At 37.0% G+C, this 24,537-nt stretch overlaps 1 protein-coding gene and 1 pseudogene across 1 annotated transcript in view; one reads left to right on the forward strand and one right to left on the reverse strand.

Moving 5' to 3' along the window:
- LOC113177936 (uncharacterized) overlaps positions 1-23,275 on the reverse strand; it is a 37,937-nt gene extending 14,662 nt beyond the window's left edge. Inside the window, exon 1 of the mRNA XM_077795329.1 lies at positions 23,131-23,275. The gene's annotated coding sequence lies outside the window, so the exon portion shown is untranslated. The remainder of the gene's footprint in view (positions 1-23,130) is intronic.
- On the forward strand, positions 22,759-23,467 carry LOC113177937 (uncharacterized; annotated as a pseudogene).
- Positions 23,468-24,537: the final 1,070 nt, after the last annotated feature.

Here is a 24,537-nt window from a genome sequence, read left to right on the forward strand (position 1 = left end):
AGATAAGAAGTAACAGTGAAAGCCCACCCTCCTCCTCCCTCACAACACACAGAATTGGACAGTTCCCACAAAATGCTCTTGATTGGAAGGGGCTCCAGATCATGTATATTGCATCTGAGACCAGAGAGCCCTTTGTGAGTCATCACTACAGTTTCGGGGAGGGTTGTTATCAGGGAAAACAACCCTGATTTTTAAAAGCATAATACAAAGGCAGGTACAAGGTTAATGGTTTAAAATTGTTCATCACTTAGGGAGTAAGTTTAGATCACAACATCAGAATTTATGAGGCACTACTAAGGTTTCAGAGAGGGTTGTCATTTGGTCAGGGAAAGCCAGAATTTATGAGTCATCACTAAAGTTTCAGGGAGGGTTGTTATCTCATCAGGGAAAACCAGACATGGGTGAATTCAAGGCACTGGCAGACATTTCAAGCAACTTTAGAAATCACAGTAATTTATAATGAAGCAGAAATTAACTTTTCATGCTTGTGTGATGAGATGGCTCCCAATCTTAAGAAGAATTTAGGCTGGATTTTTCACTTGCCAAAGCCATAGCTTTTAAAGTATATATTTCATACTTTAACAAGTATGAACATTAAATTATTAATATGAATTACTACAAATTTTTTCTTAAAAAACAATTAAAATAGAAACTAAGATTTGTTATTAAGTGGGTAAAAATTTTGATTAATATATTGATGATATAAATATGGAAAATTGTGACAATGATAAAAAGACATTTAATATAATGGCTTCAATATAAGTCCCTATGATTAATGTTCAGTGGGTCAGTTCTTCAATTTTTTTTATTCTTTAGGTCATTTTGAATTACAGTCTTGTAAATGTTTGTTAAGTATACAAATTTCAGATTTTGTACCTGTAAAGTAGAAAAATGGCACATTTGAGCCCCTGTGAGGATTTTAAAACTTATAAGCCACGTGGGGCATCTTAGCACATTTTTTTTTTCATATTTGCACACAGTACAATTCTAGAGAGGAATGAGTTGGAGATATAGTCTACTCTCCTGAGCAAAAGAGAAAATAGCCTTAGGCTATTTCTAAAGCTTTTAACTTTTCTAACTTTTAAGAATTTTTGGTAATTTGAAAAAAATATTTTTAAAATGAATTGTTTGAAATTAATTATTTATCTTTCCTGCATTCTTTTTCACTTTCATTTCATTTTTAGAAGAACTAACAAAACAGAATTCCAAAAATGTTTCATGTGAATATAAATGTATGTTTCTAATGATCAAGATAGAAAGCAGAAGCAAAACATCATCTAGTTTGATGGGTCTGCATCAAACTAGAGAGTTACATATCTATTTCTGCCATTCTTCAAGAGACTCCTGAGGTTGAAAAAAATCACCAGCCAACAAAGAGAAATGTCTTTTTTGTTTGTTTGTTTCTCACAAATAATTCAAGCTAAAATACAGTAGTATCACTGTAGTTTCAGAACAAAGTGTGTTTTTAAATAATAAAAATTATATATATATATATATATATATATATATATATATATAATAAAATATAATGTTAGATAGATATTTTTTGCCTGGATAATCATCTTGTACATATTTCCCTTTAGACACAGTTCTGGGAAAAATGTGTCACAAATAAGACATGGATCCTACATTGCTACACAGAGTAATTAAGGCATATACTTAGAGCTTGAATAAAACTTGGCATACAGACATAAATAAGTAGAGAACACCATAGAAAATTATATCTAAATGGTAAGCAGCAAATTCATTGTCTGTAAGTACATGAAGAGACAAGTTATCATAGTATATTTTATGACTGAGTTGCTGCTAATATACAGAGTTAGAGATATTTATTAAGAGATGCATATTTTTGATTTAAAAAGGGAAAGATCAAATGATGTAGGTGACTTAAACATGAGAAATTAATATTTTTCTGCACTCAGTATCTTTTTTAGCAGATATATAAATTGTAATTAATTCCAACCAGTAAAATGGAGAAATGGTATAAAGATTATTCTCTATGAGTAAAATTACTTAAAAATAGTACCAAAACTTCCATTCGTGTCCAAATGTTTATTCCTGACAAAAAAACCATTAGAAAAACCATTTAGAACCATTTCTGTAGATATGATTTTTTATAATAAATATTTTTGTGATTTTTTTGCACATTACTTGATATAGTTATGCTTCACATTTTCTCTTCTGTGCAAAATTTAGACCTGAGAAAGACTCAAATCTCTGCTGCCACCTCTGCAAAGACTTTTGATTTCTCTCAGCACATGTTCCATCTACCTATTTTACCACCTGTATTCTGAAAGAAAAAATTTCTAACTTCTAAACTCCCTTGATATTTGAGCTATCTTTTAATTTTTAAGCTTATATCATTTCTATAATGAATACAGTGCTTTCAGTAAAAATGGCTATTATTATGCACCTGGTTCATTTACAGGAGTTTTGTTTTGTTCTTTGGTTTTATTTACAATGAAGTTTAAAAAAAAGTTAATGTTGAAAGAGAACACAATGAAAAGACCACCAACTCCAATTTGAAATTAAATTAAATCAAGATTGTATTGTGTACACAAACCTGGCCAGAACTGTCTCTTACAAAACTCCATGCTAGAGATCATCCTCTGATCTTCAGGAAAAAGTATTTTCAGCACAAAATATTACAAAGAAGGTGGGTGTCTCGGGTACTATACAGCTAACAAGATTTTGACAAGCATAAAACAAAGGCAGATAGCAGGTTAAGGATCTACATGTCTCAACATTTCAAGGTAGGGAATAAATTCAACTCCAGACATTAGAATTTATGAGCTGCCACTGAGATTTAGAGAGAGTTGTTATTTGGTCAGCGGGAGCCAGGATTTATGAGGCACCAGTAAGGTTTTAGAGAAGGTTGTTATCTGGTCAGGGATAGCCAGGCATATTTGAATTCAAAGCACAGGTAGAAATTCCAAACAAGTTTAAAACATCAAAATATTGTCAGGCCAAAGAGAATTTTTAGTTTTCTTACAGAAAATAAAAATAAACTTTTTATAGCTTTTTGACAAGATGTCTCCCAGTCTTATACTGGAATTAGGCTGGGTTCATGATTAATACTGTTCAGAGTCAAAAGATTGGTTTAAAATCCCAGGACTTTTTAATTATTTTTTATATTATTTCATTGAAATATTCATACCAATGGTGACCACACCAGGTGAAAAGATTAATATTTGGAAAATAATTTCCAAATCAAATATAATTTTTTTCCCTCTTTAAAAGTTCTTTAGCACAGTTCATGTTACCAACATTTGTTGTATATTTTCTATCTAGTTTTAACATTAAGGCTTACATTTACTTTGATAGGGAAACGTTAAATTTGATTTCTTCAAATGGACAATGTCAAGATTCAATTAGATATTCCAGCAGAGGTTGGCATGAAGCACTTGTGATATGTTTAAGGCAGACCTCTATAAGAGGTCTATAACAGCTGCTTGTTCATGTGATTGCTTTTGTTTTCCTAAAATAAGTGAAGTTTTGTACGGTAAAACAATAAAATTATCAAAAAAGTAAGATACAAATTGAATTTTTAAGTGGAAATATATAGCTCACAGTCATACTTTTTTGACTCACCTACAGGCAATATGTTACAAAACAAATATTTTGCAAAGTTCTGGTAAATGATATATAAAAACATTTTTTAAAACAATGATAAAGAGGCATAATCCATTTCCTAGAGGTGCACAAAAGATTAGAAAATGGTTCATAAAAGAAGATGTACAGAATATCAGTAAGAACAAAAAAAAGTCTTCAGATAAATGCAAATTAAAATCTGAATGGCATATTGTTACATATTTATTAGACTGGTTAAAATACAAAAAGGCTAATAGCCCCTCATGTGGGCAAGATTGCAGAGCAACTGGAAATCCTCTGTGATATTTCTGAGTATATATAATGGACCCAACATTTTGAAAAACAAACTTGTATTTTCCATTTTTGTTTCTAAAATTGAACATAGACACCAAATGTGAGTCCCAAAACCTCCACTCTGAAGTTTTACCCAAGAGAAGTGAAGACATACATCACAAAAGTAGCATTTAGTAACATTTTATTCATAATACCTAATATTTATAGTTTGGAGTCTACAAATAGAAAATTAAATACACTCTGGCCAAATTACCTATACATTGAATAGCATTTAGTAAAGTCCTTCAATGCCTTACTGTTAGATGTACTATGAATTAATAATAAAACAAGATAACTAAAGTTCTTTTAAATACATAAACTCTTGTGTTTTATATAAAATTCTAGCACAGACTATTATCAGTTGAGAAAATATAAAAATAGTGATTGCTTCTGGAGTGATGGAGTTGAAATTGACTATTGTAAGAAATTTGGGGGTTTTGGATGCTTATAAGGCATAAAAATACAATTATGGGAGAGGGTCTCATTAAAAAAAAAAAAAAAAAACTATGTTTCACTGTGTGTGGTGGTTCAAGCCTGTAATTCTAGAAGCTTGGGTGAATGAGGCAGGAGGATAACATATTTGAAACCAGACTCAGCAACTTAGTAAAGTTGTAAGCAACCTAGAGGGACCATGTTAAAAAACAAACAAACAAACAAATAAAAAAAACCTGGGGATGTGGCTTAAAGGTTAAGTGTGCCCTTTAGTTCAATTCCTAGTTAAGAAAGAAAGAAAGAAAGAAAGAAAGAAAGAAAGAAAGAAAGAAAGAAAGAAAGAAAGAGAAAAGAAGAGAAGAGGAAAAGAAAAGAAAAAGAAAAAAATAACACCCTTCACAGCCCGAAACTGCCCAGGGAACTATGACAAAGAGCCATAATCCAAAAGTTGAGAATTTCAAGTGAACTCATGGGGAAAAAGAGAGTCAGAGAAAGTGTCTCTGGAAATTATTTGCCCAGGTAATATAGCTAGTAGTATGGCAGGGGTTATAAAAATCTGAAGGGTGGTATCACCTTGGGGTCTCTTAACCACACTATCTTTTAATTGGACATTAGATGCTAGGTGCCCAAAGCAGGTGGGATGTGAATGGTGAGAATTTTTTTTACTTTCATCTATATTTTTAAAATAATTAGGGATAAATAAGTTTGGATTTGGCATTCATGAGCTTTTGAACTAATGGTATTCTGTCTTTAGTGAAGATGTAATTTAGGAGCAAACACATGGAGCAACCACAGAGTCATCTGAAGCCACTCAAGAACAGGAAAAATTGAAAATCAGAACAAGGAAGAGACATGCTACACGGGGCGACAAAGGCCTGCTGGAATGCTGGCAGTTATTTTGCAAGATTCCAGGGTCCTTGGATGATAGGACATGACACACCACAGGGACATTTGGAACATGTGAGTTAGAGCCTCAAGTGAGACTCTACTCCTCCCCAACCCATATCCATGGAGATTGAAATGGCTGAAAATAACTAACAACTCAAGGAGGTTGGAGACAAGACAGTGGAACAGAAAGAGTCAGAGACGACAAATAAAGGAATGTAACTGGGGAGAAGATGTGAGGGAGAGGGTCACAGAGTATCAGGTGGTGATCTGATCATGGGATGCACAAGGCCTCTAGGGCTGGAATCCTGTTAAAAAAAAAGCCTCAAGTGAGAGAAGGTGCCCAGCAGGGACACAAGGGGCTGCACCCACAGGCTGGGACATAGCCATCTGGGGTACTAGGGGCAGCTTAGGTATGCACAGTGGAGTGGGATTAGCTGAATATTAAGGGCTCCCTGTGTATTGACATTTTGATCATCTTCTTGGACTCTTGAATATGGATAAGTGCTGTCTAGGGTGGCAGAGTCTCTGGCCCTGGAAATCCCATGGAGCCCCTTCCTGGAGTTCGTGGCCTCCTCATTCATGACTGTCCCCCTTGGTTAGCTTTCTATGTTATCCCCAGGGCCCTTGCCATTCCACTTCTCTCTCTAGAACTTTCCCGTCTCCACTTATCACATGGATACCCACTCACTCCCTCTGGATTTTGCTTGGACATGAGCTTTTCAACAGTCTGGAGGTTCCCCCCGCTCATCCCTGTCTCCAACAGACAATCTCTGTGCCCCCCACATTGTGCCCATTGCCTTTACCTTTCCTGATCTACTCTATATTTACTTTTCTCTCTCCCCCCTTTCAAAATTATAAGCTCCAATTACATTGTATCCCCAATGCCTAGAACAGAGATGCTCAATAAATGTTTGTTCAGACAAATCCTGAATCAACATCTGCCACAGGAACTCAGCACATACCACCCAATTTTACTGACCCTTTTCTCCACCTAAACCTGTTTCTGAAGAGCTGAGATGTGAGGCCATGTTTCCAACAGAAACCGTAATGTGTAAGTGGAATCTCACCACGACTCTCAAAGAATCCACTCTCCTTTCACTGGTGAAACAGATCACATGACCAAGTCTGAGGGCAACAGAATCTAGGCTGGACTCTGCCCAATGAGAAAGATAAAATAATCTAATTTATGTCAGCTGCTAACATTCATCATCGTCACATGCTCATCATGCTCTTCATGACATCATTCTCATCAACATTATGTCACTATCATTGGCATAACCATTGCTGTAATCACCATCATAATCATTTTCATCATTATTGCCACTGCCATCATCATCATCACCACCACCACCACCACCACCACCACCATCATCACCACCATCATTATCATCACCATCATCACCATCACATTTATCATCATCACCATCATTGCCATCATCAGCATCACCAGAAACTCTGAGAGACAACAATTCATAGAGTCAGCCCCTTTCATCAAGTTCATAAGCAAAGGTGGAACAAGAAATTTTCATGGCTAAGAATCTAGTGATGATGTGGTTTTGTACATCCAGGAAAGATGGGTGTGAAGTTCATGTGTGAGCACATGAGGGCCTGGTGAGCACATCATGATAAAGCCTGAGAGTGACCTGCTGTGCCCACTGAAGCAAGTATCTTTCTCACAGGAAAATCAATCTGCCTGAGGAAGATAAATGCACATTATGGGTAAAATACAAATGTGAGATTATGAAGAGCAGAGCAGTAACAGATTTAGGGTCAGGCAGTAAACTTTACTCTGTTATTCACTCTAGTTTGAAGAAAAACATAACATAATTAACAAGGTTGCATGTTTCCTAAGAATGTTTTTAACCTGATATCCTGGAATAATGACTGTCATCTCTATTTCAAAACTTACTGGGTAATCCGCGTGAACTTTCATTGTTTCATGGGGAAAGAAATCCATCAGTTTGTTAAAGCTAACAAGGGCCATCGATTTTACTTATTATTTGTAGTTTCTTAACTAGTTTTTTGCTTTGGTCTTTTTGGTGTCTCACATTTTCTCATGGTGATGAGTTATTGCCCCACAGGTAGCTGTCTTGGAGGAGATGCCCAGTAGTGAGTCAAAGTGATGGTCAGGATAAAGAATAATGGGACATCAGATATCTGTGGACCCAACACAGAATTAGCCTCACTGTACAAAACAGAGGTGCTCCTCAAAGTGCTGCCTGGAAAAATCCCTTGAATGGGTCATTGTTTGGAAAAGATCACTTTGTCTTTTAAGGTTCTGTCCTTCATTTCTCTTTGGCCTCCAGTGGGCAGAGGCCCCTGCCAAGTGAGCGTGAAATGCATTCTTTCCCTGGCTATTAGGAAGATGGCTTTGCCTCCCACCACCCAATTCTGCAGAAATAGACATCACATGAAGTGCTTTCTGAGACTGCCATACGTCACTCCACCGTCTTATACACTCTGCAATAAGTAGGCTTTCCCAAAACCAAGGAGGGACATGGTGACAGGATAACAAAGGAGAAAGAGAGTGGGCTCCATAGCATTCATGGCTCAAATCACAGCTGTCTTTTCACATGGCCTCTGCATTTTGTTTTAGTGTCCATGCCTCAATCTCCTCAAACTTAAAATGAGAAGAGGATCCATCAGCCAGGATGATGCAGTTGACATTGGCAGGGCAGTTTTTCCATGAAAATAAGCTTGTGTGTTCAGATGTTCAAAGCTGGATATGACTGCCTAGGTGTGCCAGTGAGACACAAATCCTCATGTGAAGTTGAGTGCAGTTTTGCCACATGGAGTTGGTCCAAGGCTCCTCAGCATTGAGGACCTGGGTCTCAAGCATGTGGTCCCCCAGGATGCTATCAGTGGCTAGTGGACTTAACCTGACTGCTTAATGACCTGAGCACAGGACCACAAAGCACCAGCTCCCAACCCCCACCACTGCCTGATCTCAGCAGCAGCTGTGAAGTCAGATTTGTTATCTCCAGAAAGAAATGGAGTCCAAGAGGTAAGGCCCCTCCTCCCACACGTAGCACTGTTTAAGGACCAAATCCAGATTGATAGTCACACTTCTTATCCACAATACATGGAACCTCAAAGATGCCTCCTTCATCTTTTCCAGGTAAATTCAGGCAAGAGGACTGGGCTTCTTACCCTCTCAGCAGGTCTTTGACCACTGAGTTCCCAAACAGAGCCTTCCTCCAGTCCAAGTGAACTTTGTCCAAGGCCATATTTTCATGAAATACCAACAGCATTCCTTCTTCTGACTCTGGTCAGACAGTGCCAGCCCTACAAGTATGAAAGATCCTATGCCCAGAAGGGCCTCCAGTAGTTCTGCTGTGCTGTTCTCACCATCTAGAAATACTCAACATTTTCATCCTTGAACCTGTGCTCTGAAAGTGCAGCCTAGTGGAACAAAGGCAGTCCACAAGCACAGACTGCCTGCATCAGGCATGGCCATCCTTCCTCACCTTCCCAGCCACCTGCAGAGCCTGCAACACACCAGGAGCACATGAGGCTGGGGCTGGCAGAATGCCTTGTCAGTCAGCAGGATGCATAGTGCGTACTGCAGGTGCATCATGAGGAGGCCGGGAAGACAAGCTGCCTCAACAAGTTGCTCAGCACCTAACCACACCTTGCTTTGAATGCAAAAAAGAGCAGCAGCATTCTAAGAAATATGACTGACCAAAGAGCTGCCTAGTGGATTTCTGTTACTCATCAGCATACCAAAAATCTTTCACTGTAGCAAACTTACTCAAGTACCTGCTCCAAAGTCACATTTTCCTTTGACCATTACTCTATGTAAACATGACTGTAAAAGAAAATTACTATTGGATAGAAAAGTAAAGAAATCTGTCTCCCTGGATTGCACAGTTGTCTGTTTACTGGCTTCAAATGAAGTCTGAATGTTTAGCTAAACTACCAGCACTGAAGGCTCAGTCACTGAATACTGAAAACATTACTTTTGCAAGCTGCCCTAAAGCAATTCTCTAATTCAAATAAATATTTACTGCACATGTGCTCTCTGCATGGCACTGTTGAAAGTGCTGGATTTCCTGCAGAATAGACAGTACAAAATTACAAAGTTATTCCATATCTTTTTTTGAAATAATTTGTAAAGTTTAGCAACACTTAAATCACATGATGAAAGAATAGCAATGGAAACAGGCCATAACCTAGAACATTGACTCTTCTAATTAAAGGTTAAAATATTAAATTTCAATGATTACATGACTGAAGAACTGTATCCTAACAGCTTAGAATTCCAAAATGACAAGTATCACTCACATTTTAAGTGAACCAGAAAAAAGATTAAAAATTATTCTACACACAGCAAGTATGGAGTCTACCAGCTCTAAGAGGTCATTCTGGCTTAGAAATATAAAAAGATGTGAAGACAGACCCCAAATGATTTTTTTAAATACCAATAACTAACAGGAAATTTTAAGTAAATATTCTAACAGCTGGTATTAAATATAATACTCTAACAGCATATTCTTCATTACTGAGCTCAGATAACTGGACCAAGAATGCAAATTACTATATCTTATAGAAGATACAACCTTAATTATTCATCATAAATATAACCATCCATTACTCTGCCACAATATTCAAGACATTTTACAGCTTAGCAAGCATATCCATTTGAAAACCATCCACTATCTTTTTCTCTTGCAATGATACTACCCTTTAAGGTTGTTTCTCTAAAAGAACCCAACACCTGCTTCATTTATGTACAATAAATTAGAGCATTTTCTACTCTCATGTATAACTGATTAGAACTAGTTAATATTTTTTTTAAAAAAGAACCCAACAAAATCATGCCATATCCACAAAAATCTATAAAAATCAATTGTCAGTGATAACTGTGGATGGCATGTGCTTCGGATTCCCTTAGAAAGTTACTCTTCTAATTTTTTTCAGGTTCTTCAGAATTGTCATGTTTTGTGTTCTCAAAGTACAATTTTGCTAAACAATAAGCTTTTAGTAAATTTTGACTGACATGATTACTCTGCACGTGTTCCAAACACATCATACCCAAATTCATATCTACATTAAACACTACTAATCCTGAGTGTTCAGTAACCATGGAACCTAGACCATGAGCTCTGCAAGCACAATATCCAAGTATTCTCACCTTCACTGAGAAGCGGTATCCACTAAACAAAAGATGAAACCAACCATAGTATACAGTTATTGCATCTTATATTTATTGATTTTTGGAGTTTTACAAATGAATATGGCTTGTTTTAGGTAAATTGGTGAAAAAAGCACAGAAATTTAACTTATAGTTAAAATTATGAAAATTTACATCTCACCTCTTTTTTTTTTAAAGAGAGAGTGAGAGAGGGGAGAGAGAGAGAGAGAGAGAGAGAGAGAGAGAGAGAGAATTTTTAATATTTATTTTTTAGTTCTCGGCGGACACAACATCTTTGTTGGTATGTGGTGCTGAGGATCGAACCCGGGCCGCACGCATGCCAGGCGAGCGCGCTACCGCTTGAGCCACATCCCCAGCAACAAACATCTCACCTCTGACACTGATTTTAATTAAAATTGTGAAATAATACCTGCTACAGCTTGAGTTCCATTGAAGATAAGAGCCAATTTGTTCCTTGTGATACCTCTGCTGTCAATTACTGCCCTCCTGTTGCATTTTACTTTGAAGAAAAACACTGTTGTGTGGAGTAAGATCTACTTATAATTTGAAATGATCTTGGCACTGTGCTTAGCAGTTGATATGCAGCAGCTCTGCTCATCCTCACAACAATGCTATAATGGAGAATATTATAGACAGTGTCACTAACCTTAATATACCTGTCCAAGGTCACTGAGCTACTTCCCATTATTAACAGCACAGAGTATATCCTGAATCTTTTATCAAGAGGGCCCCAAATAAGACCACACCTGCCAGAGAATATGGATTCATCCCACCATGAGTACCTCCCATTTAATCTCAGCAAATTTATCTTTCTCGAATTCACCTTATCTGACCATCTGCCTTGGCATGGAGGAGAAACAACATAGTGGCAGAGCTGGTGTGGGCAACAATTTATCTTCCAAGTTTTGGCATTTAGCTAGCCTTCATTGTCATATCTTGCAAAGCTAGAAAAGATCAAGATCTCTTTAGTAAAATGACATATATGGAATGGCCTTACCAGCAATGCTATTATCAATCCTGACAATGTTTAAAGTGACTTTAAATATTTTAAATATTCAAAACAATTCTGATCTTAAATGAAGCAGTGTTTATCACATAAGCAAATGATTCATGTCATGTTATAACACATAAGATATATAAATGAGTAATTTATCCTTCATTCCTCCAAAAATGACTTTGTATTTCATTAATGAAAATAGAACAATGAGTTATCTGTGGAACTGAGTATCACACCCAAGGCTTCACACATGTGAGGCAAGCCACATCTCCAGCCCAGAATGCTGGTGTTTGAATGATGCTGTTGGAGTAACAGTGTAGTGCCAGCCCAGCCATCCACTGTCCTCTGACAAAAATTCCTATTTAACTGCTACATACACTGATGTTTCATGGATTACATCCAGAAAAGAAGTTTACAGAAACCATATAACGTCTACCTTTTTAGAATTGCTGTACACTATATTGTACTCTTTGAGATGCAGAAAGAAATTTCAATTCAGACTTCACTAACATAGGAGCAAGAATAGTTAAACAGCATCTACTGTTCTTTGTTAATTAAGAAAGATTGCTCAGCCAGATTGTTGGCACACACCTATAGTCCCAGTGGCTTGTAAACATGAAGTAGGTGGATTGCAAGTTCAAACCCAGCCTTAGAAATTTAGTGAGGCTTTCAGCAACTTAACAGAACTCTGTCTCAAGAACAAATTAAAAAAAAAAATTGTTGGGAATGTGGCTCAGTGATTGAGCACCCTGAGCTCAATTCCTAGTACAAAAAAAAAAAAAAAAAAAAGTCAGAAAACATAGAAACAGAATAAGCTGCACTGTAAAAAATTTTAATGACTTTATCTAAGAGCTAATAAAGGTACCTCTGAAAATCCATGCTAGTCTCTGGAAAGTCATAGCAAAGAAATTAACCAATCCCTAGAAAGGCTTCTATTAGTGAATGAAGTCAAGTGAATTGTAACAGAAACATAACATCTTGAAAGTCACATCCAAAACTAAGCTGGTCTAAAAGTGAACTCTGTTTACTTCCTGCATTCTAGTCTACTCACTTGTGAACCTTGTTCTTGCACAGAAATGCTGTCACCATGGTCTACCCAGGCCACAAACTTCTGAAGCATTCCCAATCTTCATCTTCAGATCTAAACATCTGCCCAAGCCAACTCGAATAACCAAAGAGGAACAGATGGCTCTGCTCCACAATCCTTCCCTGATTCTGGAAATGCTAGTGATGAGGGCATGGAGTTCCCAGCAAAGCTTCTGCCCGAACAGGGGGCACAAAACCCAAGGCTAAGAGTGCTCTTGGGGGCTGGGGTTGTGTCTCAGTGGTAAGCAATAGCCTAGCATGTGTAAGGCACCAGGTTTGATTCTCAGCACTACATAAATATAAACAAAATAAAGTTCATCAACAACTAAAAAAAATATAAATAAAAAAAAGAGTGCTCATGGGATTTTAAAAAGCACAGCTGGAAGGAGACCCTCTTTCGTCCCTCTTGTGGGAGAGCCTGAGTATGGCCCCTGCTCTGTCCCTTAGCCCCTAAGGCCCTAAAATCATGCTGGCTTCTGTAGCATTTCATTCCTTTGAATCTTTCTTCAGAAATCTTCTTTCTTCAGTAATCCTCCTTTTAAATTATGATGGTTGATTGCAGCCAAGCATCCTGACTTACACCTTCTAAACATTTCCAATCTCTGTGTCCACATCTATCAGCAGTGTCCTAGCTCAGGTCCTCATTGGCTCTCATCCCACAGCCCCACAAGTCTCCTGTCTCTAGTCCTCACAAACAGCTTCTGTGGTACAGATAACAGGAAGGTCCATGTTCCCCACACACATCCAAACTCATCAATGGCTCTCCATTATTAAAGAAAGATCTAAATTCCTTAACAGGACTCGCCCAAATCTCTATATACAATCTTCCCTCCAGTCAAACAGCTGTTCCTCTTTGACTCACATTTTAGCTCTGACTACCCAAAATTGCTTGGGTTTGGTCTGGAGCTCAGATACACACACCACACCAAATTAATTAGTAAGTAGAAAGTTCCCATTCTTGAAAACCTAAAGAAATCAACAAAATATGACTTTCTTCCAGCTTGCTTCTAGGTATCAAAGTCATCACATTGATGTCTACATTTCATTGCATCAAATTCCTAAATATTGTTGTTACAAATAACTGGTGCCAATGTACATAACACACAGCAGCAGCAAATGTCTGAAAGGAAGAATCATAGGCTATAACAAAAGGTTCTGATCAGCGATGAATCTCTGCAGACAGAGCACCAGCACTGACTCCCTGAGAGGCTTTCTCACCCAGACATTTCCCCTGTTTCTCCACTGGTGCCACTACCCTCTGTAGAAATCTGTAGACTGGCACATGACCTCTGCTTCCTTAAGGACAGGACCATGTTCCAAGTATCCCTGGATCTCCAAGACCAGTCATCAGAATACATTAGACACCTGTAAATAATGTGTGCATTCTGGGCTAAGCAGATTTTTTTAAAGTGCACTGGATATCAAGTTAGAAAACTTGGGCTTCTTCCATTAAATGTGATGAAAATATTTGAAAACAAAAAATATTTTTAATATCTCTAACCCATTGTGTAGTTAACTAAATGATCATTGTTTCTGTAGAAAAAAAATATTGGAAGATGTTGAGAAATAAGGTCTGTTTTTTTTTAACTTATAGAAAATTTCAGAGAAAACTGCATAAGCAGTCAAAAAACTGGTAAATTGGACTTGAACAAAAAACCTATTGGCCTTATAAGAATGAAAAGACTATAGAATAAGAAAAAAATTTATACTTCATACATCTGATAAGTGTACATTTGTGTATATCCAGAATACAGAAGAACTATTAAAACTAAACAAAAAAAGGACCGCTCAATTTTTAAAATGGGTAAAGAATCTGAATAGGAATTTGTCTAACAAAGATAAACAATGGCTAACAAGTACATGGAAATATTGAATATCATTACTTATCAGGGAAATGCAAATAAAAACCACAACGCAATGCCACTTCATACCCATTAGGATGACTACTATGGAAAAACACCATGGCACAATGTTGGCAAAGATATGGAGAAATGGAATCTTCAAACATTGCTGATGGGAATATAAAGTGGTTGAGTCACCTTATAAAACAGTCTGGCAGAGTTTCTTATGGCCCATAAATTTCAATCCTAAGTATCTACCCCCCAAAAAACAGAAGTCAACTCAAAAACACCAATATTCACAGCAGCATGATCATAAGAACCACAAAGTGAAAGTCACTCAAATATCCATCAACTGATAAATGGATAAACAAACTGTAGTGTATCTACATAACAGAACACTATTTAGCAATAAAAGGAATGAAGTTCTGATATGTGCTACCTCAAAAACAGGCTAAAAAACCAGATACAAAGGGCCATATATTGAATGATTACATTTATATATATATATCATGTCCAAAACAAGTAATTTCACAAAGAGATAAAGAAGATTCATGCCTACATGGATACAAGAGTGAGTGGAGACTGACTGCTAAAGGGCATGGGTCTTCTTTGGGTATGACAAATGTGTTTCAGTATTAGATAGCTGGATAGGCACACAACTGTGTGAATATACTAAAACTCAGTGAATTGCACTTTTAAGGAGTGACCTTGATGGTAATGTGAATTATATATCAATAAAGCTGTTATTTTTGAAAATGGCTGCCCAAATCCTATACTAACACCTCTGCACAACGGTCTGGTTGAATGAATCTGCTTGTGACAGAATAAGCTATCAGAAGAACACACAATCTATTTAAATCAGAAAATAATCTATGTTCCTACCAATAAATCCCTATTTCAACCAACCATAAAACCAGATCAAAAGTAGACAGAGCAAAGAACAAAAGAGCATGCAATTCAACAATTAGCTGGAAGGTTATAGAATAAAACTAACCAAAGATTGTCTACCCAACTTTCCAATCAAATGATCACTTACTCTGCCAGTCTAATTTAAACTTTATGCCTAATATAGAAAGAAACTGTTTCAAATACAGAAAATCCAACCCACTTAATATGTAATAAAGTCTTTTCTTTTTTTTTGGGGGGGTAGTTTTTGATGGACATAATTGCTTTATTTATTTATTTGTTTGTTTGTTTGTTTATTTATTTATTTATTTTGGTGCTGATGATCAAACCCAATGCCTCACACATGTCAGGCACGTACTCTACACTGACCCATAATCCCAGCCCTGTAATAAAGTCTTAATATTTATTTAAATGTAGTATAAAAATTTTAACAATTGCAGCTAACAGAAGAAATAAAGAAAAAGGCCTTCATTTTTAATTACAAATTCTGTTTAATCCTTCACTTTCCAGGAATATTTTTAGTAGTTTTTATGGCACAAAATTAAAGAAATTAACTCATAAGTAAAATGAAAGGCACTGTATAAACAAATTCCTGTACTCCCACAGAAAAGATTCAAAAACCTAAAACTTCAATATTTTAGAAAACAAACAAGATTACATCATTAGTCACAATAAGATAGCAGAAGGAAAAGTCCAGGAAAACCTCATTAATTTGGCCCAGTAATGAAGACTCAGTAATTTAAAGTCTGCCTTGATTTAATTTCAGACTATTTATTAAGAAATATTTGGTAGGGGCTGAGGTTGTGGCTCAGCAGTAGAGTGCTTGCCTGGCACATCAGGGCCCTGGGTTCAATCCTCAGCACCTCATATAAAATCAATAAAATAAAGGTATTGTACCCAACTACAACTAAAAAATAAATATTAAAAAAGAAACAATTTTTAGGCAAAATAAAGTGCAAATAAACTTGCTAGAGTATTATTTAATTGATTTAAAAGTTTCACATGCAAATAACTTCTGCAAAAATAATAATTAAAACAAGTTACATGTATTCTTTAGAATCCTGCATTCTAATAGAAATAAAGTGTATAAAATAGAGACTAAAATACTGCTTAAATCTGTTAAACCACAAATTGTTCTATGTCTCTATTTACTTTGGCTGTGAAAAACTGGTTTAGGAGTCAGAAAAGCTTCCCAGGCAAGTCTCAGACAAAAACTTATTCATTCTACTCAAAGTCTGGCAATCTAATTTTCTGCTTTTATTTTAAAAAATGTGAACCATACAATTATATTTACTTTATTTTGGGGGGCATTTACTTTATCATTATTTTCAAACAACATATTGTGAAAAATATTGCCATGTCTATACTGAGAAACATAAACAGATCTTAAACAAGATCCAGCAGCATACTAAGTTTAAATACTTACTCTGCCCATTAAAAAAAAAGATTTAAAATACAGGACTTATGTGATTCTAAAAACTAAATAAAATATAGTCCACATCAAAATTTGAAATAAAGTACCATCGAATGTTATGGCAGCAAGTGCCATAGAGTTATACATATCTAAATTTAAAAGAAACCATGTTAGTCTTCTCTAAATTAAAATGTATACTATTCTCTTTTGCATCTTTAACTTAATAATGACAATATACATCAACCATTGGGAGGTTGAGGCTGAGGCAGGAGGATCCTACATTCAAGGCCAGTCTTAGAAACTTAGTGAGGCCCTAAGCAACTTAGCAAGATCCTGTCTAAAAATTTTAAAAAACATAAACAAAAGGGCTGGGGATGTGTTTCAGTGGTAAAGTGCCCCTAGATTCAATCCCCAGTACCATAAAATTAAACAAAGAAGTAAATAATGATTTGGGTGTCTGTGGATGCCTACCATTTAGGTAGGTATTTAGTGCTAAATGAAAACTGGTGAATAAATCGCCAATTGGACCATATTGTCCCAGCCTTGGGTTATTCAGTAAACAAAGTTAATTGAAGTGAAAAAAAAGCATCTCAGGAAAGGCAATCTAGATGTACTTTATATATAGAAGACAGTTCAAAGAATAAACAGGAGGTCAATGATAAAGTTGAGAATCTGCTTCATGTGAGGTCATCTTTATATGTAACTCTTATTTGATTGAAATAAAATGTAAAGCAAACATAAAATTAAAAATCATATTTACATCAGGATGTGATAAAATCTTTGGACAGAAGAGATACACATAATTTTAGAGATGATCGCACAATCATATAGTTTACATAACTCATAAAAACTATATTATCACCCAATTATGGAAATAATATTCTGTATGCTATTCAGCCATTGGGATCCCTGTTTGAAAATTGTTAAGAAATTTATTTTGAAAGTTACTTTAGGCTTTCCTTCAGGTGAATAAAACACAAAAGTACTGCTCTTTGTAGAAGAAAACATTCTGTATTCAAAGCAATTATAGCTGGTTGATCAAGTTTTCAAATATTGCTTTTAATATTTCCTTTTTAGGTGTTTTTTTTTTTTTTTTCACGGTGGACACAATCTTTTTATTTTATTTTTATGTGGTGCTGAGGATTGAACCCAGTGCCTCATACAGTCCAGGCTAGTGTACCACCACTTGAGCCACATCCCCAACCCTCAAATTTTCATATATTAACAATGAGTTAAAATCAAGGCAAAAGACCTAAAATGAACTCAATATATTTAAATATTTTCATCATATTAAATGTGTAAGAATATCTGACACGTAAGAATCACTAGTATATTGTTAAGGAAGAGAATTCTTTATGTTAATAAGAATGTTGAATGAAAGAAATCTTTGAATAACACAAGTTTACAGTGGAACACACGTATAATCCCAGAAAATCAGGAGACTGAGGCAGGAGGATCACAAGTTCAAGGATAGCCTCAGCAACTTAGCGAGGCCCTGTCTCAAAAAAAAAAAAATTAAAATTAAATGTGCTGGGGATCTAATTTACTAGTGAAGTACCCATAGGTTCAATCCCCAGTACCAATAAAACATATGTTGTCTCAAAAATGTACTTTTTTTCCCTATTGGATTAGCAAAGATTAAAAAGATTAACAAAACTTGGTGTGAGCAAGGGTTTTGAAAATAGGATTCTCATGGACATTGAGGAGGACAGTTTTTACAGATAACAGCTTAGCTATATTTATCAATATATAAAATGTATATAATCTTTGACCTGGCAGTTTTACCTCTAAGAAGATAAGTGAATAAGTATACTATAATCAATATACCATTATTAACAAAAAAGAAAAACAAGTAACAATCTAAATGGTTATGAAAGGAGTAGCTAGATAAAGTATGATGCCTCTAAATAATAGAAAACTAGGCAGGCAAGTCTGGGTTGTAGCTCAGTGGTAGAGCACTTGCCTGGCATGTGTGAAGAACAGGGTTTGATTCTCAACACTGCATATACAAAGGTCTATTGACAACTAAAACAATAATTTAAAAAACAAAACTAGGCAGCCAGTAAAATTATCACCCATGATTATGCACATCAGGTTCAACTCCCAAATGGAGATATATATAGAATACTATAAAAATGACCACATAGCTTCATATATAGAGAGAGACTGCTGTGTATTTAAAGTCTTATATATACTTTCATATCCAACAATAAGTTTCCAAAAGTGAGTTAATGGTTGCCATTTCTTTGTGCAGGAGTTGAGGGCTTACTTTTGTCATTATGTTGTTTTATATGGGTAAAAATTTTGCTAATTATTATAATAAAAAATCACAACAAATTTTAAGAGAAAGAAGTGCCTCTATATCACCAAACTTACTTCAAATCTTTTCATCTTCCTATTTAAGAGGAAAGAATTCATTGAATGTTGCAAGTAAATGTAACACAGGATCTCCTTCTCAGAACCACACTTTAAAATGACAAGATAATAGAAATTAAAATATTAGAGTCAAAGAGATAGGGAAAGACAAACATCATTATTCAAACAGCACACATTATTGGCATCCACCTTACTACCCAGAGGTTGTATGAACTCAAACACTCCTAAAACAATAACCCTTTTACACATTAAGGAAGCAGACTAAAATAAGAAGAAGAAGAAGAAGAAGAAGAAGAAGAAGAAGAAGAAGAAGAAGAATTATTAAAGAATTTTTAAAATGTAAAATCATAAAACACTTACCACAGTAAAAATATTTAATTATTTTCCTGTCTTACATTCTTTCATAGTACCTTTCTTAAAAACCTGAAAAAAAAGTTTGGAGAAGTTAAATAGATTTTAAATATATACCTTTAATCTGATGTTTATTTCCTTTAGATTTCTGTTTTTCTGGAACTAGACAAAACAGTTCAAAAGTACTCATGGGAAAATAAGCAAGCAAGAATTCCCAAAAATATGAAAAGCAACAAGGGGAAACTAGTTTTAAAAGATATTAAAACTTTTATAAAACAACTAATGTGATACTGATATATGAAGAAAAAGACTACTAGAATACAAAACTCAGAGACACCCCAATACCTCCAAAAGTTAACAATACCATAAGAGATTCAAAGAAGGGCTCTAAAAGCAACAGATGAAAATAACAGACACACAGAAAAAGATAAAGTTGAACATATGCATCATTCTGAACACCAGAATAAATCCTAATTTGAACATTTAAATGTAAATGTGATACCATAAAAGTACTAAAACAAACCATGGGCAAATTCTAAAAATCTTGGAGGCCTTTCAGTGACTTAAACTCCAGATACCTGGGCTGGGGCTTTAGCTCAGTGGTAGAGTGCTTGCCTAGCACTTGTGAGGCATTGGGTTTGATCCTCAGCACCACATAGAAATAAAGAAATATTTTTTTTTAAAAATCAAGATTCCGGGGCTGGGGATGTGGCTCAAGCGGTAGCGCGGTCACCTGGCATGCGTGGGGCCCGAGTTTGATCCTCAGCACCACAAACAAACAAAGATGTTGTGTCCGCCAAGAACTAAAAATAAATAAATATTTAAAAAAAATAATAATAAAATAAAATAAAAATCAAGATTCCGTAATGATTAATATAAACTGTAAAATTTAAAGGAAAAAAATGTAAGACTTTTGTATATCAAAATATGTGAAGGTAAATAAAAATAAGTGAAAATCTGGGGAAAACTAGAATTGATATTACACAGGGCTAATCTCGCCAATTTACAAATTTCTAGAAATTGATAATGGGAAAAAAGCAACCCAAAACAAAAATGTGAAAAAACTCATTAACAGAGAGTTCACAAGAAAAAAAATACAATTAGTTTTTAAGCATAATATGCTCAGCCTTATTAATAATGATAGCAATCCACATTAAACTACTCTATATTGATAATTCTCATCTATCAAACTGTTAACAAATTCAAGGGTTGTACACAGTACATTGGAAAGGTGCCAGGAAAAAATAGGAACTCTCTCATCCACTGCGATCTGCCCTCTTGTATCTGTGGTATTCGGACTGGATTCAACAATCATAGGTGAAAATATTTTTTTTTAATTGTCATACTGAACACATACCAACTTTTTTGTTGTCACTAGTTCCTAAACAATACAGTGTAACGACTATTTACATGCTATTTTTATTGTATTAGGTCTTCGAAGCAATCTAAAGATGATTTAAAAGTATGTGCAGAAAGTGCATAGGTTATATGCAAATACTATGCTTTTTACATAAGAGACTTAAGCATCCTTGTATTACAGTATCCACAAAGGGGTCCTCAAACCAATCCTCAGTGGATAATGAGGAGCAACTGTACTTGTGGGAGTTTAAAACAGTGCAACACCTAAGAAAAGAAGAATTTAACTAAATTATAAATGCACTGCCCACTGGCACAGCGATCCCACTTCCAGGAATGTATCCCACAGATGTACTTGCACATGTATAAAATGATATGTATACAAGCTGTTTCACCATAGTATGGTCTGTGGTAAACCTAGAAACAACCAAAACACCCACCAGGGGGGGCTGGCTAAGAAAACCAGGCACTTAATAGACACTGTTTAAACACAGCTGTTTTTTTTTTTTAAAGTGTTTTTTTTATAAGCAAATATTATATTCTTTCTAAATAAATACTAATAGGAAAAAATCTCAAGAGCATATAAAGAAAAAGCCATAAGATAGAATTACTTACATAGTATTCTACGTTATATATATATATATATATATATATATATATATATATAAATATATATATATATATATATATATATATATATATATATATATATATATGAGTACATTGGCATTTCTCCTACTATAAAAGGAAACAATTGACATCTATGGGAAATAAATTAAAGGTGGTTATCTAAAAAAGAGGGGTGAAGGGGGGCAAAGCAGTTGGAAATCACATTTTCCCAAGCATGCTTGTGTCATTTTAACTTTTGAAACATAAGAATATGTTATCTACATTAAAAGAATTTTTAAACATTAAAAAGAATACTTACAGAAAGAAGAGAAAGAGACACCCATAGATAAGACTTAAAACTAAGGTTTAAAGAGATTTTTTTGCTCTGAAATTAGATGCTGAAAAGCAATCTTGGTGTGGTCATTGAAAAAAAATGCTTTTTTCCTCTTCAATCAAGTTAAAGAATATGATAATCTGTTTTTAAAAATCTATTTGAATGAGTAAGAACTTTGGAAAGGGAAGAAAAGTGTAAAATGAGGAGACTCTAGTATAATGGTTCTCCAAGTACCAGCAGCGTCAGCATCATGTGATAACTTCTTAAAATTAAAATTCTCAGGCTCCCACACAGACTACTGAATCAGAAACTTTGTAGTAGTCCAGTGATCCTGGTAACACCATCAAGTCTGAGAGTCACATATCTTGTCTGGATCTTCCCACAAGTTCAGGTACACCACCAGTCTGCATTTCAAACAAGCTCCAGGACATAGGACCACACTTGGATAAGCAAAGCTGGAGTCCTCCAGGGGGGAAAAAGTTATGTAACCTTCCTATGATTGACTTTCCCATGAAACCTGTCCTCAGTATCAGATGGAAAAAGTCCTTATACAGGCTTCCTAGCCAAGAAATATCATGGAGCTAGTTTCCTACGTAAACTGTGTACACAGAGAACAAATGTTTTCAAATACATTCTTATAAAAACTATAACAACTATGAATCATTGAAATTCAACTTAAGGATGTCTCACTTGAAAAAAATTATAAGTGGACCTACAGACTTACAGAAATAGGGTAAAGAAACAAAAATAATCCATATCCCATAAATTCTGCTTGTGTTGTCTGAACAACTTAACCTCTAACTGCCCGCCACGTGCTTTCATGAAAAAGCACCAAGAAGTTTGTTTCCCTCAAACCCTTTTCAAAAAAATTGTCCTCATGTTGATGAACACTGGTCTTCCATTTGTTTTACACAAGGACAAAGATCTGTATAGGAATCTTCTGAATAAAAAATCCTAGCTTAGCAGAGTGCAGCACAACGTCCAGAAGGCAGGCAGCTTTAGAGCAGTGGCACCGCAACGAGATTCGGACCCAAGCTTGAGCCCTCCCTAAGCCCCAGAGCTGCCCCAGACTCCCACCCCGGCTCCCCGATGGCGCTCGTCCATCTGTCCCCAGCCATGCCGCCCAGCCCCAGGACCCGCGCCTTGAGCACCCCCCCCTTCACCTTCCTCTTCCTGGCACCGCCTGCCACCAACCCGCTGGCCACCACGTTGGTGGAGCTGGAGAAGGCCCTGCCGCTCCTGGGCGCCGGCCGAGAGGGCCATGGTGGGGGGGGGGGCGGCAGCGACAAGGGCCATGGTGGCCCCAAGCATAAGAGCAGCCGCAGGAAGAACCAGCCAGGCAAGTACAGCCAGCTGGTGGAGGAGACCGCAGGCTGGGCGAGCAGAAGCTTGTCGCTGGCGGGCATCTATGCAGAGACCAGGAAGGTGGTGAGGTTCGACCAGCAGAACAGCCGCACCTACCTCAAGCACTTTGTGCAAGCTGGTGCAGAATGACTTGCTACTGCAGGTCCAGGGCACAGGCTCCACCTGCTCCTTCAAGCTCAATTGCCAAAAGCTGGCGGCCAGCTAACGGTGGGCCCCTTTTCCACGCCTGCTGTGCACAAACCCAAGAAGCAGGCAGCAGGCGCCACGCGGAGCCCTGACCCACCAAGGGTGCCACAGCCGACAAGCAAGCACCCGGAAGGCCGCTGCCACCGAGAACAAGAGCAGCAAGGCCAAGAAGGCAGCGGCTGGGAGCAAGAAGTTGAAGAAGGCAGCCAAGCCCAGTGTCCCCAAGGTGCCCAAGGGCTGCAAGTGAGCGCCCAGGCCCTACATGCGACAATGAGGAGGGGGACCACCCCCGCTGGGCCAGGACCTCCTCTCCCCTCCCCCACCAGACGCTCTCCCCTCCCCTTCCCAAGGGCTGCAGGGAGATTTTTGAAACAGCCGGAGTGACGCCCTTAGCAATGGCGTCGCCATGGTTACCGCCCCACCCGGGAGCCAATGGGCAGGGCCCTGGTTGGCCAGCTGTCTTCAGCCTCCAGGCCTGGCCCCCTCCCTCTCACCACTTCCGGGCTCGCAACAATTGCTCAGGGTGCAGGGCAGGGCCGCGCTCCCCTACCCCCCAAGCCACAATAAAACATTCTTGACCTTTGCAAAAAAAAAAAAAAAAGGATTCTAGTTTAGACAGAAAGATTTAGAAGTGGACCCTGGTGGCACATGCCTGTAATCTCAGCAGCTCTGGAGGCTGAGACAAGACTCTCTCAAATTCAAAGCCAGCCTCAGGGATGGTGAGGCACTAAGCAACTCAGGGAGACCCTGTCCCTAAATAAAATATAAAATAATGCTGGGTATGTGGCTCGGTGGCTGAGTGCCCCTGAGATCAATCCCTGGTATGAACTCCCCTCCAAACAAAAGAAGGATAACTTCTTTTTTGCAAGTCACCTTTAAATAGTTTTGTGTGACCAATGTGCTGAAGTTTCTGGTTATAAGTGAGACTGCATTCCATGTCATATATTGTCCTTTCTTTATTTCTCCTCTACATGTAAGTGAAAGTATCGCACCCACATTCACTTATGTGTGTAGGCAGGTTCTGTTGTGTACAAACCTCACTGCTCAGTAGCAAAGTGGGCTTGATAAACATTCAATACCAGGGAGAGGAGCCTTTGTTCTGTGGTTGACAACCAACTCTTCCAGACTGGAATCCCATGCTTCAAGGGTACTCAAACTTTCCTTTGCCTGAGGCAAGGCTTGGGCTCCAGCATTTCACTTTCCTTGGGCGAGTGACCCAACCCCGGGAGTACAAAGGTCACTCTAAGCCTACCTCTGCTTTCTCACACAGGGCCAAATGATAGTTTAGGGGTGGAAGTGAAAGGAAAGTGACCACAA

Source organism: Urocitellus parryii, chromosome 1, assembly GCF_045843805.1.
Source record: "Urocitellus parryii isolate mUroPar1 chromosome 1, mUroPar1.hap1, whole genome shotgun sequence".
Lineage (NCBI taxonomy): Eukaryota > Metazoa > Chordata > Mammalia > Rodentia > Sciuridae > Urocitellus > Urocitellus parryii.